A 13,191-nucleotide genomic window follows, 5' to 3' on the forward strand; every position below is an offset into this window, starting at 1 on the left:
CATTTTTCTGGCATTTTTCAAACAACTACTACTAATTACTGTATGCACGTAATACTTTTTCTGACTTAACCTCTCACATCTCATAGGAAAGCCATGTGAGGGGGGAACATTGTACATGGGGTCTCATATCTTTTATAGCTTCTGACCTCACAGTGGCAAAGGCAAAGGTGAATCAAAATCCTATCCAGAACTGTTGGAAAACCTAGGCATGAGGTGCACAGTCCTTTCAAAATGGTCAGATAAGAGTTTCTTTGGTCATGGACAGACATGAAAGTGTTAAAGACAACATAAGGAAGACAGGTCTGCAAGATCTGAGTTTGAGCTGAAGAGGAAACCACTGAGACGGCTGCCATCAGGCTGACCTGTTGTGTCTCCTGGTTTCTTTGCAGTTCTCCATCTGTCTCTGTCCATCTGGTGACCCTTGCCTTCCACTTTGATTGCAAGCTCTTGGGGCTTTTGGAGCTTCTGGGAGTTTGGGACTTTTGGAGCCCGTACTGCACTTGGAACAAGTCCACATGTCCTAGTCATTAACGAGGGTCCCTCATGTGGTGATAGTGATGATAGTGATGGACCAGAATTCCCATCCTTCGGGAAATCCTGGTGTTGTGATTATTTTCTCTTCTGGAACCAAAAGCAGATATTTCACACAGAAAGGAAATTATTTAAAAAAAAAAAAAAATAATGAGCACCATTAAGATATTTTATCCAAATGATACCAAATATAGATCTGTTAAGTATTACATGTAAATCAGCATATTATTAACAGTTGTTACTATGACCTAAGAGTCTGAATAAAATTAATTGAAATGCCAGTAACATAGCAAACCTTTTTATCTTTGAAGGTAAGAAAGATTTTGTCTTACTGTAACAAAATTTTTCAGCATTACTAAAATAAAATTATAGTGTTGCAAATATTTGTTTCAACTTCTTATCTTTGAAAGCATCATAAGAGTTGACACATTCCTGAAAAATATTTCATAGCGATGAAGCCACACTTGTTGGATAGGAAGCTGCTCTTTCAGAAAAGCTCTACCTCAGAGAGTTTAGCTTTGGCTTGATGCTAGAACCCTGCATAATGAAATCACGAGAGGACTTGCGTTTGTGACAGCCCTGGTTGGAAGCACATCTTTGAATGAGTGAACAACAAAACTCTCCCTGCATTAACATTCAAGATGGATCTAAGGAGACACTGCTCCAGCCTTCAAATATTTTCTGGTAAGCACCCAGACAGAACCAGGGCTACCTGGAAAAAGCTAGGACTCTGTAGTGAAATACATACAACTGGAATAAGGAGCAACATCAACCCTGTTGTGCCCAGACGCAAATGCACTATTTTTTATAAAATACCTGAAGATCCTTGAATAAAAGCATTGTTATTAAGGAAGTATCCAATAAGTTATGTGGTTATGACCATTGCACCGACAGCTCATGCAAACCACCATTCAGAGGGTCTAAACACTCCAGCTATTCCCTTTGCCTGGGGGATAATATTGCAGGAGGGAGAGAAGTTAATGGTCCTGCCCATGCCTACTTCCCTAACTCAGGCCCAACATTTCAGAGATATCAGAGATGAACGCACTGTGAAAACACCAAGTCCATTATTTCCATAAATGCATGGAAACCAACAACATTCAAGAAAGAACAAAATGGGAGTTCTGGAGTCTCTGCATCGCTTTGCATTCATCATCCTCAGAGGGGCTTCCCAAAGGCACTCGGTGTCATTCTCCTAGCTCTCCAGCATCTCAGTCTTGGCTCAGCGTGTAAGTAATAAGTGGATACCATTTCTTATCTTTTCTTGTTAAGAGAGAGAGAAAGAAAGAAGCAGAATACCCAAACTGATTCTGATCCAAGAACCTTTTCCATCTCCCATAAAAGATTCACATTCTTTGGCCTTATAAATAAGTTTCTGTTAACAGACTAACATCATAAATAACAGCCTGGTTTAAAGCTGGCAAAAAGACGAACCGCATCTATTAAGTGCGGCTCACCTCCACAAGTCTAAACTAGGCTATGAAAATATAACTGACCTGATTCCATGAGACAGCCATGAAAGACAATGCACTTCGCCTCTCGGGACACTGCTGCTGGAGCACTGCTTGAGAGAGGGCTTGTCTCCTTTAGGAAGCTGGCTTAGGTATTGAAGTGCCAAAAGAAAAGGAGGCTCTAGCTGGATGATTCATCACAGCTTCCTTCCGAACTCTGGCTCTCTGTACAGATGGCAAGGGGATGTAGACGCATTGAGAAAACGGTCCCTTTCTACCTCTCCCCTCTCCAGGGAACTGGAAACCTCATGACAGCGTGGCAGGGCTTCCTGCCTTGGGGCAGTGAAGCACCTATGGCCAGCCCAGACCATGCCACCCTCCCAAAACCCAAAATCTTCAGAGTGTCTCAGGGTTCAGAGGACCCAGTATCTGTGAGAGGACGTCTACTGGGCTCACCTTCTTGTTTTCAATTTAATGGTTGGCAGAGCTGCTGCCCAACATTGGCACGATCGCAGCACCCTGGTTAGCCCACATTCAGCTCCCCTCTGCCCAAGGAGCCGCAGTGCAGACCTCATGGCCCAGGGGTGAGCCCAGTGTAGCATGTGATGGGCCAAGTCCCACAAGCCTTCACTGAAGAAATGAAAGAGTGGCAGAGTCAGGAGGGAAACAGGGAAATACCAATGCCCCAGAGAGCTCTGCTTTCAGGGCCCTTGTTTTTCCAATGGGCTCCAATGTAAAATAAACACTCCCTGGGGAGAGATTAATTTAAGCACCTTGGTATGGAGGGCCCCTCCCTTCCCCGCCATGTTCATTACCATCGCTGCTCGTCAGCATGCCACTTGCATAAGTTCCTTGTTCATTCTTTTGCCATTGATATTTTCTAATCAGTCTCTAGCCAGTTCATCATAAATGGCCCCTATCAGCCCAGACTCGCTGCCTGTGCAATATTTTCATAGCAAAGTCCAACCAGGCAAAATAGACTTGAAACTTCAACCAGGTTCAGCTCCAGGTTGGAGCCAATGCAGAGTGCTGGGACAGCACAGATCAGGGTAAGGGGACTCAAGATCTCCTCCTACCGTCAGCCCTCGCTCTCTGTGTGGCCTTAAGAAAATTACAATAACGCTAGGCCAGACTGTGGTCTGAGTTATAGGCAAGGGTGTTAAATCTGTTGCATTCACACGTAAAATGTGCTTGTAATACTTCATGAGGCCCTCTGATATCTGCACAGTAAAGGTGCTAGGGAAACAAGTACTGTTATTCATGGAGATCCAGAAACCAGAGCCAATAACTGACTTGTCTGTCTTCAACCCTAAAGCAGGTAAAATTTGCCAGTTTTGGCAGAGTTTCACTGTCAGCTTTGGTTCAGCTGACCTTAATCTCCTGGAAAGCAGGAATCCACAGAAAGAAACCCTATATATATACATGTGTATATGTGTGTGTGAGTGAGTGTGAGTGAGCTGCTGCCCTACCTAATTTCAATATCCCAACTTCAGCTCACGTGCTTTCTCCGTGGGGCTAGCCACATGAACAGCTCACCACAAAAAATGTTAACGTGCAAATTTGCAGTGTGTCAGCTGCTCTGCAATCACTGTGAGCTTGCAAGCCACGATGGATGCAAGGCAGTCCAGCCCTTGTTCTTCGACAGTTTAGCTACTTCATATTTCATGCAAGGGCTTACTACAGCTACCTCACGAGGCCAAGCGCAAGCACAAGTTACTGCAGACTGGCTGATGTGCTGTAGGTTTGCACCATGTATCATGACTTGCTTTAGAAATAAGTAGCTGTTGGGCATGAAGATGATGAGGGCAAGCAAGACCGGCTCAGGGCTCCCCAGATCATAAAGCCCTGCTTGCACCCCTGCTTCTGCAGGGTCTTGACAGCAAACTACTGCAATGCAGCAATGCTCTGAATAGCCAAACCTACGGCCATGTTCAGTGGGTGCCTGATGGGGTGTCCAGATGAGCTTGGTGCACCACAGAGCCTCTCTCTTTTGCCAAGTGGCTCACCAGCACCAGCTGTCTGAGATTCACCTAGCCCGAGGTCCATACATGTCTGCCCATGCTGTGTAGGTGTGCACCCGGGCTCTGTACTGGGGGCACTGGGTGTCTCTGCAGCTTTTGGGCTGTTTTTCTTGCACTGTGAGGCCAGGCATTGGGTCTCCCATGAAGAACAGCGGCCACCAGAAGGTAGACCTCATTGCGGGATGAAACCACCAAGGTCAGACTGAGCTCTGATGTGGAAGGAAAGCAAATCCACCTCCCAGAGCCACCCTCCTGCTCCCTCTGCAGTGCTGTGGAGCCCTTTCCCTACTCATGTGCTCCCACAGCCCCCACCTCAGCCCAGCTCTGCACCCCCAGGTCCCTGTTACCACCTCCCACTGTCACTCTGAGAACCATCTGGGGACGGCAGTGCCTGAGGATTGTTGCTGCATGGTACATTTTTGATTGCAGAGTTGAGAAACCTCAAGTCACCTCTGCTTGGATTGCTTCATGGTGACTTGTTTCTGTGGGCATATTCCAGTTTACAAATCAGGCTACCAGCCTTGGTGGGGGAACACTGCAACTCATGGTAGGTAAGGATAACCATCCTGAGACGAAGTCCCAGTATCCCCAAATTAAATGATAAATGTAAAGAATTTAGATACGGTCCCAAGGACTCCCACATCCTGAGTCTGCTGTTCTTGGCCTCTCACAGTGACATAAAAAAGCCAAATTTTTATGAGACTGATTGCTAAACTGAGATTGACTTCTTGGAGGTGTTGCCTTAGGTCCAGCTCTGATGGATTTCAGGCACGAACATTCCCTGACAGTGAAAAAGCCTTTTCAGGTGTCTCAAGCCAGGCATCCCAAATCAGTGACCACTTTTGAAAATAAAAACGTAGGTCTGGGAACACGTTCCCACTAAGTCTTGTTTATGAGAGTGCACAGCTACAATGGGCTGCTTGTCTGTGTAATGGCCAGGCTCTGAGTAAGGATTTGCAGACTCAGCTTCGTAATCACAGCCAGTGAAATCCTGGCCCTACTGAAATCAAGGGAATTTTCCCTTTGACTTCAGCTGGGACCTGGATTTCACCTTCTGTGTTCCCACCTACAAAATGTGATTAACCAGGCTGTTTTTTTCACAGGAGTGTTGGGAGGCTGCAGTCATTAGTGGCTACAAAGCATAATTTTATTTCTTAGGGTGGAAGTTGCTGTTGAAATCCAAGACGTTGTTAACACAGCTTTTTAAATCACATAGCTTCTTGAGCATTTTGCAAACAAGCAAACAAAATGCCTGAAGCTCCCCAAAATAAAATAACTTCACCTTTAGCACTTGAACTTGGAAGTACCATATGTCAACCTGGGAGTGCAAAGTTTACATTTCATGAGCTGCAAAAACTCCCTGGGGGAGATCTAGGGACCGCCAAAAGTTCTTTGGGGACTCTCTTTTGTACTGAAACTGGGGAACTCTCAGCGGGCTTACCCAGCTGCTGGAAATTCTTCCACAGACACTGATGTGCAGCGCTGTTCCAAAACAAATATCTCCGAGTCCCACACTTCATCCATCTGTTTCGCATTTCAAGGAGTTAGTGTTCCACACACAAGTGTGTTAAGAGACCGAGAGAGCATGCTGGACCAACAAAGCCTCATTAAAAAGGGAGGGGAAAAAAAAAGAAAGAGGAAAGAAAAAGGAAGGGAAGACAGAAAGCAAGCCATCTTCCAAATATTGTATACAGAGCCATTGGGCAGGGTTAGTATGGAGCTGCAAAGGCCAGAGAGAAACCAAAGGCTCTCCGCCCTAAAACCCCTCTGAAATATAAAACGTTAAGTTCCAGTTGAGAACAATATAGAGAGCTCAAGCAGAAGCACATTAATGTCAGGGGATAGTGCAAGTCAAATTTGTCCCTGATGTCAGATCATCAACTGGAGAGCAGTTACACCAGGAATGAAGGAGGCTGCAGGTTCTTATCGTCGGACCTGCCTTCTGCTACTTTTAAAGTCGTAAAAGATACCCGGTGCTGACTAATAAAAATTAAAAGAAAAGTCAGGGTCATTTTTGTAGTTCCCTAGGTCTGATCCAAACCTTTCAGACTGCTGGAAACCTAAGTGAACGGCTCCGCAGCTTTTGTTTTCTATAATTGTCCCTCACACAGTGCACTGTGGGGACTGCTGAATGCATTTCATACATTTTTTGGCAGCGGCGTTCCGTGTTGTGTTAAGGGTTCATTAATCTGCTTGCCACTAGGCCCCTGTGAAAAGAGGAAATTGTTTCACACTTGCTGAAAGACAGAGAAAAGAGTTTAGAGAGGAAGGAGAAACAGATTAAATGGGAAACACAAGCGATGGAGAGACAGGTTTGGGGTAGTGCTTTGTCACTTCTCAAATTGTACAAAGGCTAACATGGGAACTCGGGGAATGCAACAGACTTTTCTTCAGGGAAACTGTGCTACTTTGTCATTAATTAGCCCAAGACGGGAGATTTGGCTGCAGCTCATCTCTGCTCAGATCGTGTGAGCTGAAACAATCGAGGCCCATTTCCAGGCTCAGATGGCAAAGGAAATTAAGGGGGCGTAAGCAAGATATTTGTAAAAGGAGCAAGTAAAGAGTGAACTGACATCGTGAATTAAAGAAACAATAATTTCAGGGGAAAGAGGATGGTGGGCTGGGGAACAATGATTTTCCAGAGAAAGACAGGACGGCACCGGCACATGTTGTGTCTGCCAAGTGATGTCCAGCCACTTGAATGGACTCACCCAGAATTAAAATGCCCTCAAGGCCTCAAGATACATTTCAGCTCCTTATATGCTTTCTAAGCCTTTATCTAAACTCCCTGGCATGCAAAACAGGGCTGGAAAGAGCACAGGGCTCCCGGGTTTCACCCTGCTGCGTGGGTGTAGATGGCTGGAAGGGAACACCAGGGGAAACATTCTCCCAGCTGGACTCAAACCTTGTGGTTGCCCATTGGTAGCAGCAAGTCCTCTGCAGAGGCAAAAGCAAGGGCAAGAGCCATTTTCACCAGCTCTCACAGCAAACAGCTCTTTGGGAACAATCCTGCGGCAAGTTTTGCTCTGGTCCCACTGATTTGGATGCCTTTTGTATAGCTACTCATACATATAAGGGTTGCAGGATCAGGGCCAATACTATGCTAAAGCAGTGAAGATCAGACATGCAGTAAGGATGACATATTGTGTTTTCACAAAAAAACAAACAAATTGCTGTGGTTTGAGTTTACAGGCCTATCAAGCATCCCTCTAAAGACAAGTGGAAATTCTGATAAATGGTTTCAGCATTGCCTCGCACAAAAATGTGCTAACCAGGGTGGGCTTTAGTTTTTCTCAGTGATTACGAACTGGTTAGGCAAAACAAAATTTGAGAATAATTTAGGTTGCGAATAATCTGTTTTATCTGAACCATAAAAATACAAGACTAGAGCTGTTGAATAAATTCTCATTGTGAACCAACCGTAAGCAAGAGCTTCTTCCCTTGCTCTTCATGAACTTTAATAGAAGCACACTGGTTGCACTGGCCAGATGGCAATGAGATTTGCAGCAACAAGTTTTACGGTTTTTAATATTTTTTGACTGGTTCTGAGTGCAATCACCTCTTACAGAGAGCCACTTGGACTCTATCCGTAGTTCAGCTGCTCGGAAACAAGATCATACATTGTTGACTAAGAAACACTGGCATTTAACATTTCACCTTGTGCTTATATTACAAGGTAGTTTGTTTGGTACCTCTGCAGAAGGAGAGGATGCTTTCTTCAAAACGCTGGTAGATGTTCCTGCCTTACCCTTTTCGTTCTGCAGTGCCCTGGCCATTTGACAGTGTTTACTTTCTGCACAAAGGTAAAGGAACACAAGGTGGGCAGATGTACTTGTGCATTGACATTACACGTAGCGTTTGGCAAGACACACCTCACCATTGCTCAACCCAGGAGCGGGCCTTTTTTTTTTAGTTCTCCATTGAGGTTTCATGGAAATTTGCAATATGCCAAATGAACAGGAATAACCTATGACATTATGCCTCCCACCACTGAGTCACTGCTGGTAGGACCGTGATGGAGTCGTGTGCTCCTGTACCACAGAGAGGCCTATAGTTTCTCAGAAACTTGATTGACCGTTAAATGAATGGCAAGCACTTGGTTCTCTGTAGTGTGTCATGATTAATTCATCTCCTTCTCATACCCCGCTGCACACGTTGTAGTGGGCTTCATTCATGAACCGAAAAAGACCTGAGTAATGCTCCCCTACTCACAATTTTGTTTCTCCATAGAAGGTCACAAAATATACCATGGCTGCAGGTGGTCTATGTAAACAAAGCAATCTGGCCAGAGTTCAAGGCTCAGCAATATAATATTGTCAAGTGATCATTTTGTTGAAATAGTTGGATGCCTATAAAACATCTGCAAATGCTAAATTTAAAATACAAATAAAGCCCAAAGTTGGAAACTCCTCAGACTTCTGGTGAAAACATTGTTTTGTAGAACACAGATCCTCTTGTCCCATGTAAATGTAATGCTGAATGTGGACAAACAGCTTAGCTCCTGATAGTGCCAAGAAAATGGGCTTTGCATGGGTGCAGAGCTCTTTTATTCCTGCAGTATCACAGCCCAGCTTCCCAGAGAAAAAAAAGTGATGGGAGAGCAATAAAAATCAGCTTGGGAAGTGGGGGGAGAAGGCTCAGGGTGATATTCTTGCAGATTGTGAAACCTAAATTAAACAGAAGAATGAAATCATCTTTCTGCAACTTATTTAGCACTTGGCTGAGACGTTAGACCCTGTCCTGAGAAAAGTCCATAAATGGTATCACCCCAGGAGCAGAACGGTGAAGGCATTAAGTCATGGGGGATGCTCATCTGAGATAGAGCTCCCCGCTGACTTTCTGCCGGTCCACAAAGGGACAGTCCCGGACTGCTGGAGCAGAGGGAGACGAAAAAGTCACCTCAGCCTGCCCCCACTCCCACTCTTGTTTGCTTAATTGTGTGCTGCAAAGCACAGTGAGGGACGGAGCCAAAGCTCCCTCCGCTCACCGTCTACCTGCTCCAGCCAAGGTGAGGGCTTGCCGCAGCGCAACATCTACTGAAGGAGCGGCAGGAACCGAGGGAGGGAAAAGTCAGAAGCTGGGTGATTTAGGAGGATACAAGAACTTCCACGGGAAAAGGGCTTAAAAAGGATGGCTGCCACCTCACCTTACCCCAGAGATGAAGGGTAATACAGTTAAAGCCTCCCTGTAGGTAACCAGCAGGAGCCCTTAGGTTTTGGTTTAACACGTAACAAATCTGAACCAGGGGAGAGGAGAAGCAGGGAATGGAGAAAAGGCTTTATACATATTTTTCTGTGTTTGTTTTTCAGCCCTTTTCAGCTAACACCCTTGTTCACATTTCCCAAGTAAGACCTACTTCTGATTGCTTGGGGTGAGAGGACAAAGTCGCTTTGCTGCTCTCAGCGTACCAGCAGCAAGCTCTGCTGTCGAGGAGACGCCGTGCATTGAAACAGCAGGTGGTGTTGCAGGTTAGGAGTGAGCTACAAAGCTGAGTTTTGCTCAGCTCTTGGCTGCACAATGTCTGGCTCCAAGCAGTGCTGTCAGTCTCTGAGGCCCCGTCCAAGCTACAGCTCGAGCTGCACTCGCTCTCGCAGCTGTGCTGCCTTCAGAACCGTCGGCAGAGGTTTCCTGGCATGGTTTTGCTATCCAGCTTTGCAGCCTGGGATTTCTCTAACAATTGTGCGAGCCGAAATCATGCTCTTGACTGTCCCTCTGGGTAATATGTCACTTAATTGGTTAATAAGCTTATAATATCACTTAAAGTCGTAGCGGGCGTGGACACAAATGGCTTTGAAAAGCAGCTTCAAATGCAATTATAAGCCTTATTGGCTTTTAAAAGAAAGAGAGGAAAAAAAATCCCCCCTTCTGCTGCTGGCACAGGTGGGAGTGAGCCCGACGATGGGGCAAGAAAGGCCTTTGGCGTTATTGCTGCGGCACCAGGTCGCTGTTTCAAGCAGCGTGTAGCGAGCCTTGTCTCCGCTGGGCAGCCCTGAGCAAGGCTCGGTGGTGCTGGGTTTCCAACACCCTCTGTAGGGAAGCACCCTCTGCCCCACGGCTCTCGTGAGGGTCAGCCGGGGGCTGCACAAAGTGGGCAGCGTCCGAGGGCAGTGGACCCTTGGGGGCTCAATGATGGCCACAGTTGTGCTGCCGAGCCCTCCAGCGGCCCGGGGAGCGTGAAACATTTTGGATGCTGCTTCTGGGCTAGCACGAGCATCTCCCCCAATTCCCATGGGGTCTCCCAGGGGAGCAGCAGTGCTCCCCACAGGCACAGGCTGGGCTGGGGCAGCACTGCTGCAGTCAGAGCATCATCTCTACTCTCATCCAGGGCATCCTAGTCACATGAGGCATATCTCTCCTATGACAGTTTTCACAAATGGATATATAATTCACCCAATTCTCCCTTCCCGGTTACCAGACAAATGACCGGTGCTTACCTGAATTTTCTAGAAGTGTAAATGTCCCTCAAGTATTAAGTAAATATTGCTCTCCAGCAGTCTACAGACACTGCTGCCCTGCAGATGCATGCAATTCATTCCTTCCTGAGAAAAACATGCACATTAATGATATATTCAAACTGTAACAAAGCAGTTAATTCATTTGCTAATACATCTTTTCTGCTTTAGAGCCTATCAAGTAATGAACATTTAATGACCCATTCATTTTCCTAAGAACTGCTGCATGGCACGGTGGAATCAATACAAAAGATGACCATTTTCACGCATCAGATAATCTTATCTACAAGGTTAAGATAATATTATGTTAATGTTTCCTGCATTACCTTGCATGCTTTCGACTCCTTTGAGAGGGATTCATTTGGTTTCAGCAGCTTTTGCAAGCATTTTTTGCCTCCCGGATGATTTCCATTTCATTTTAGCTTTACAATTATTCTCTGCACTTGGTCAGATCCAGTAAACAGTAGTGAAAAAACAAACAATCAGAAAAGAAAAAAAAAAAAACCAGCGCAGGCAAATGTTATATTTGACCTGCTTTAACCTCCAGTCTGCTCTCTAAAGCAGAACCGGAGAAGACAGTAAAGAAAGGGCGAGCTGCAGCTGAAGTACGGCTCTTGAACTCGCTTCCGAGTGCTTGCTATGAATAATAATTGAACATAAATTAAAAACAAACAAAAACAAAATAAAACCCCTTCAGACTAATATCCCTCTCAGCCTTCGGTTCGTTCAAAGCCAGGCCTGGGAGCCACTGAGGCGATGCCATCCACATGTGCATCCTCTTGCAGGAAGGGCCAGGTTGCCTTGGAAAACTCAACCTCCAGCTCCACCTGGGCCAATGATGGAGTCAGAGATGCACCATGGGCTGGGGGTGGCATCCCAAGGCATGCTCTGCTCCGTGGCCGTGCTCATGTACGGCCACAGAGGAGCATCCCGGGCCAGCATGTGTCTGCAACACGCAGGCATGGCTGCAATATCCTCCCTGGCAGCAGTGGCAGATGTATCTAGAGGTGCTACTTCATGTGCCCCACGCTGTAACTCCAAGGTGTACCCAGAGCCCTCACACACATTCATGGTAGCTACATAATATGCACATTTAGGAGTCCCTCAACACTCATTTGCCTCTGTAAATATAACCAAAAGGCTCGTTACGGTCTGTGGGGTCAAAACACAGCTTTTTTAAAAGTCCCTAAGCATGGATTTTATCAGTACACCTCAACAGCTCAAACAAACGTCCCTCTAATGCACCAGGTAAATAGCACCCATTAAAACATCTCTGAGCAGCATCGCAAGGATGGCTGCACGCAAGGTTGCATGCAATAGCCGGGCTCAATGCAGCCCCAGGCTCTGCTGTCGACTGTGGAAACGAAAGGTGTTTTCACCACGGTCACCTCCACTTTCCCTGGGCTCTGAATGAAACCAAGCCCAGACTAAGCTCCAGCAGCCCAGCTACAAAAGCGCACGGCTGAATTAAACATCACCACTTCCAGCTCACTGCGTACTTCTTTTTGTAATTGCTTCTTCCTACAAGTAGCACCCAGGTTTATACGACCTGGCAGCAGGTTTGAAAATGCGGATGTGCACACGGGTAGAGTGAGAAAGAGGGGACCTGGCGCGTCCACGTGGCGGCTCACCCTGCGCTCCCGCAGGAGCAGCCGGCCAGGCAGCTCCCCTCCACTCTGTGCTGCTCTTTCATACAGCGACCCGGGAGAAAGAAATATTTGTAAAAACTGGAAAATGAGCTGGCAAAGCCAAGAAAACCTGGCAAGGGAGCTCAGTTTGGTGTACTGCCACAGCCCATTTCTCAATTCTGTCCTCTTTGTGCGTGCATTGCCTACCATCTCTGACCAGGTCCTTAGCTGCTACCCCTCTAAAGCAAATAAACAATTTTATTATGAAATGAGCACAGATATTGCTTTTTCAAGCTAAATTCCACATCAAGGCATCAGGGCTCACTGTTTTTTGAAGGCATGAACACACTCCCACCACCAGCCAGTGCTGCCAGCTCTCCAGTTTTCCACTGGGTCTTACAGTCCTGGGCATGCTTCCTTCGGCCCCGAAAGCCTGCAATCCATGGAGCTCAGCTTTAAGTCTGACGATGCTTTTGGTCTCTGAGACGGTACTGAAAACCCTGAAAATAAGGGCTGATCCAATCCTGCGGCTCCAAAAGCAATGGATAAACATAAAGAACAGCAAACGTTGTTGTTGCTGTTTTATCTGGAGGAGACAAACTTGCATACTATCAAGGAGACACAGATAGTACAGAAACAGTGGAAGTAAAAATTAGTTTGTCATGAAAGTTATTTTTGCTTCTTTAGTTGTAAAACACGCTGACTTTTTTTACCTGAAAACTGCAATTACATTTCAGGGTCTTGCCATAGTGCATAAAAATAGGAGGCCGGAATAGATACACATTGTCCATCCTGCCTATAAGTAAAAGAAATACAAAAACGGACCTGCAAAAAATGTCTTTGCTATGTTTTATGTTTACACAACATCAATATTTCAACTCTGCTGAGAATCAGGTAATTCTGTAAGTATGATGACTGTAAGTATGATGACTCCTATCTGCAGGCAGCCCTAGCAGGACATGAGATGTAATCAGATGGGCATCTCTGGGGACACTTCTGTAGCATAACGAATTTTATCCTGTCTAAGCACAAATACCACTCTCAGATTTTTTTATGGGAGAGGAGAGGAGAGGAGAGGAGAGGAGAGGAGAGGAGAGGAGAGGAGTGG

The sequence above is a fragment of the Egretta garzetta genome, unplaced genomic scaffold, assembly GCF_000687185.1.
Source record: "Egretta garzetta isolate BGI_Z169 unplaced genomic scaffold, ASM68718v1 scaffold8, whole genome shotgun sequence".
NCBI lineage: Eukaryota > Metazoa > Chordata > Aves > Pelecaniformes > Ardeidae > Egretta > Egretta garzetta.